This window comes from Juglans regia, chromosome 2, assembly GCF_001411555.2.
Source record: "Juglans regia cultivar Chandler chromosome 2, Walnut 2.0, whole genome shotgun sequence".
Lineage (NCBI taxonomy): Eukaryota > Viridiplantae > Streptophyta > Magnoliopsida > Fagales > Juglandaceae > Juglans > Juglans regia.
The window spans coordinates 9,900,446-9,905,957 of record NC_049902.1 but is presented as its reverse complement, the minus strand read 5'-3'; positions in this window follow the sequence as shown (position 1 = coordinate 9,905,957).

Sequence of the window (5,512 nt, the reverse complement as noted above, 5' to 3'; positions counted from 1 at the left end):
AAAGACTCTAAAACTTTTAAAACACATTTATAGCAGGTTTTTTTTTAGAAAAATTCAAATGTCATGCTTAAATTGCCCATATTGTTTTAAAAAATAATTTAAACACTTTCTAAAATTAATTTATAAAAAAATAAATTAAATAAAAAAAGAAAAAAAAATGCAAAATAGATATATAATATTGTTGTTACATCAAAATGCAAAACATAAATTTACAAAGAACAAAATAAATAATGACATATCACAACTAATTAAACTAATACATAACAATACAAAATAAATAACATTGTTGAATATTTTCTGGATCATTCTGGTCGATTCTAGATTATGCATTAGTCTTCACATCTTGAATATGGAATTGGGGGGAAAATTTGATTTCTTTTACTTTGATCTGGTGATGACCATTTTGAAAAATTTTCTACTGGACTGAGTCTGCTTAAGCTACCAACAACATCAATTACAACAGAAAAATGAAAACTATAATGATTAGAAACAAGTAAAAAAGAACAAGAGAAGAAAACTTGAAACAAAACCTCACAAAGACACTACAATAATTATTATCTTACAACTTTAGTTCTTGGGTCTATATCAGCAGACAAACGCAACCAAGCAAAAAAGATGATTGATTCTTCTACAGTTATTTGAGGAGATAATCAACAAAGATAATATAAAATTCTGCATGAAATATGAAGGTTTCTTTCTATTCCCCTAGTGTTAACAAGTCAAACAAAGTCTTTTTTATGTAAATTAAAAAGAAAAAAAAGTCAAACAGTCTTTTCCAACAACAAGAGGCAAAAGGACATATACATTCCTCTCATGCACTGATTGAAAAGCATACCAAATAAAATTGGTTGCCATAATTTGAGGGTCTAGTATCATAGCAACAAGCAATCATGCCCCTAGTAGTCTTTTCCTACAACCATTGTAAACGTGAAAATGCTGGGTTTATTCCTTGCATACCAAAAATGAAAAGGTTTCTCAAAGTACTCTGCACCTGCAGAAGAATCAAATTGAGTGGTTTCTCAAATTTATTTAGTTGCTACTTGAGACAAGGTCATGACCCAGTCCAAAATAATACATTGTCACTTGGCTGATACATGCAAGGAAATGATAACATGACTAGCTGTTATCATTTATGCTAGAAAATGAATGATAACATGACTAGCTGTTATCATTTATGATAAACCGACAATTTTTTTGCCAAGTCTTTTAGAATTTTAATTTCAATCTTGTAAAATTAAAAGATTTAAATTAAGAAAATTTCAACATTTTTACTAGGGTGGCACAATCATACTTAGTTGGTTGTAGAATAATTATTATGAGCGAATCATTTTTGCGGGGTTATTACTTTATATATTGAACTTAGTGATACTTCGTTCATATCATAATTATTTTGAATGAACGGAAAGAAATGAATGACAAATAAATTATTGAAATGATCCCACTAGTCATGCTATGATAAACATCTGAGAGTGCTCCTAGAAGAAAGAGGAGACTTTGAGAAACCACTAGACTTCGTTCATACTCAATTACAGAAAGTTAAGAGGGACGAAGACGATCAAGGTAAGGCAATCAGCGCGATGAAGTAAATGGTAATGATTGAAATGGTAAGGCAGAAGAACCTAATTGAGAAACGTGCGATGATTGAAATGGTAAGGCAGAAGAACCTAATTGAGAAACGTGCGATGAAGTAAATGGTAATGATTGAAATGGTAAGGCAGAAGAACCTAATTGAGTGGTTTCTCAAAGTCTCCTCTTTCTTCTAGGAGCACTCTCAGATGTTTATCATAGCATGACTAGTGGGATCATTTCAATAATTTATTTGTCATTCATTTCTTTCCGTTCATTCAAAATGATTATGATATGAACGAAGTACCACTAAGTTCAATATATAAAGTAATAACCCCGCAAAAATGATTCGCTCATAATAATTATTCTACAACCAACTAAGTATGATTGTGCCACCCTAGTAAAAATGTTGAAATTTTCTTAATTTAAATCTTTTAATTTTACACGATTGAAATTAAAATTCTAAAAGACTTGGCAAAAAAATTGTAGGTTTATCATAAATGATAACAGCTAGTCATGTTATCATTTCTTTGCATGTATCAGCAAAGTGACAATGTATTATGCTGGACTGGGTGACCTTGTCTCAAGTAGCAACTAATTAAATTTGAGAAACCACTCAATTTGGTTCTTCTGAAGGTACAAAGTGCTTTGAGAAACCTTTTCATTTTTGGTATGCAAGGAATAAACCCTGTATTTTCACGTTTACAATGGTACGTTGTAGGAAAAGACTACTAGGGGCATGAATATTGCTTGTTGCTATGATACTAGACCCTCAAATTACCGCAACCAATTTTATTTGGTATGCTTTTCTAGGGCTGAGCACTGACCCTTTCGGAGTCGGAGGGTCCAACCTCCGACTCCGACTCCGAGACATACAAAATCCGCTCCGACTCCGACTCTGATTTGTCTGAGCGGAGTCGGATTTTTTTATTATTATTATTTTATCTTTTTTAACTTCATATTTGACCCACTTTGTAAAAAAAAAAAAAAAAATTGTGAGCTTTCAAATTTCAATTTTCTCAACATTACAATCTAAACTAATTAAACTTTTGATTATAACAAAAAATACAACTAAATAAAACAAGTAACATACTAACATACATTCAAAAATTAAAAAGAAAGTCCTATTGCAATAGAAACCGCGCCGTATTATATATGAATCTATTTTATATATTATATATATATATAAATATGAAAATTCATAAAAAAAATATATGATATATATAGATTATTATATATGAATATTAAAAAAAAGGCACCGTATACGAAATATTAGTAATACACTAATATACTTGATATATATATATATATTAAATCTCTAATCTCTTATTCTTGATATATATATATTAATATATATAAATATTAGTAATACATAATAGTATTAGTATATTAGTATTTGTATTAATATTAGTTATACTAGTAGTGATATTAGTTATACTAATACTTATATTAGTATTAGTTATTATTAAACTATATATTATAGTATTATACTAATAGTGATATTAATACTATATATAGTTATAGTGATTAGTATAACTATATTAGTATTAATTATAGTGATTTAGTATAACTATATAATATATTAGTATAAGTTATAACTATAGTCTATATTAGTATTAGTATTAGTTATAGTGATTAGCATAACTATATATTAATATTTGCTATAGTGATTTTAATTTAGTATAACTATATAATAGTATTAGTATAAATATTATTATATTACACTAACTATATCACTGATAGTATTAGTATACTAATGTCTAATACTAGTATATCACTATAGTTAATAGTATCATTTAGTAATATAGTCTTAGTAATTAATACTATAGTGATTTATATAGTAATTTATATATAGGCTTAAAGTGGTTTACTAATAGTATTAGTATTAGGCCATAAATCTAATTATTATACTAATGTATATTAGAATTACAAATATATTTATCAAAATGAATATGTTGAGAATTTATTAGGTCAAAAAATATAATTAATACAAGATATTGTAATATAAAATTTATATGAATAATACTTTAGTTATTATACATTAGTATTATATGTTATTATAAATTTATAGATTAGTGTTTATCCATTAGTATCTGTATTACAATATTACATGTTGATGTTATTATGCATCTTACTGTTTATAGCATATTATATATATATTAGTATTACATGCTATTATATTTATACATTAGTAATTTAGAACAACATGGTAGTAATATTGTAAATTTTTAGTAGTATGATATTTACGTGTAGTCATATACTAAACTATTATTAGTAAATTTATTCTATATATTATAGTATAAATATATTATTTAACTAGTATATTATTGAGTTTAACTAACTATATAAGATATAGTTGTATAAAATTTAAATAATTAATGTATAGAAAAACACATATTTTTATAAAATATGTATAAAATCGGAGGTGGAGGCGGAGGCGGAGTTAGAGGGTCACATCGGAGGCGGAGGCAGAGGGTTAGAGTCGGATCGGAGCGGAGCCGGAGTCGGTTCATCAATGACTCCGACTCCGGCTGTCGGAGCGGAGTCGGATTCGGAGTCGGATTGTCGGATTTTTGCTTAGCCCTATGCTTTTCAATCAGTGCATGAGGGAAATGTATATGTCCTTTTGCCTCTTGTTGTTGGAAAAGACTCTGTTTGACTTGTTGCCACTAGGGGAATAGAAAGAAACCTTCATATTTCATGCAGAATTTCCTATTATCTTTGTTGATTATCTCCTCAAATAACTGTAGAAGAATCAGTCATCTTTTTTGCTTGGTTGCGTTTGTCCGCTGATATAGACCCAAGAACTAATGATTGAAGACAGTAATTATTGTAGTGTCTTTGTGAGGTTTTGTTTCAAGTTTTCTTCTCTTGCTCTTTTTGACTCGTTTCTAATCATTATAGTTTTCATTTTTCTGTTGTAATTGATGTTGTTGGTAGCTTAAGGAGACTCAGTCCAGCAGAAAATTTTCCAAAATAGCCATCACCAAATCAAGGTGAAAGAAATCAATTTTTCCCTCCAATTTCAAATTCAAGATGTGAAGACTAATGCATAATCTAAAATCGACTAGAATGATCCATAAAATATTCAACAATGTTATTTATTTTGTATTGTTATGTATTAGTTTAATTAGTTGTTATGTATTATTATTTATTTTGTTCTTTGTAAATTTATGTTTTGCATTGTGATGTAACAACAATATTATCGGTATTTTTATTTATTTTTTTATTTTTTTTATAAATTAACTTTAGAAAGTGTTTAATTTTTTGTTTTAAATATGGGCAATTTAAGCATGACATTAGAATTTTTTTTAAAAAAAAAGACTGATGTAAATGTGTTTTAAAAGCTTTAGAGTCTTTTAAAAAAAATTAAAAACCTGATTCAATCCGGTTATAACCCGGATTAAATTCGGTTATAATTTGGATATTAGGATTTAACCAGTATAACCGGATATTTGGATTGAATCCAGTTATCCACCCGGATTAAATCTGGATTAATTCAGGCTGATAACTGTCTGGTTTTTTAAAACTGTATCTGGATCCGATTATGGCCCGATATTTAAATCCGGATGCACACCCCTACTGTTTAGATCAAAATTTTCAGTAGGATTATGGAGGTCTCTCCCTTCTCTCTCCGAGCTAATTATAATTGTGAAGTCTAAGTATGAATTAATTTACTTTGACTAAACGTTAACGGATGCCCCTTTGGGATTGCAATACGATATTGAGTTATTTATAATAGAGCTTTTAATTGTATAGCTTTACTAAAAAGATCTACTATTATAAGTTGTTTACTGTTCAGTAAACATGAACTTAAAGTGCTTTTAAACTTGCTTAGTTATGGTGAATTTTAGAAAGTGGTTTGGAGAGTGATTCAGACTGTGAAGGGTTGTAGAATGTGGTTTACCACAAGGAGATCAAGGCATACGTGAAGCTAAAATGTATA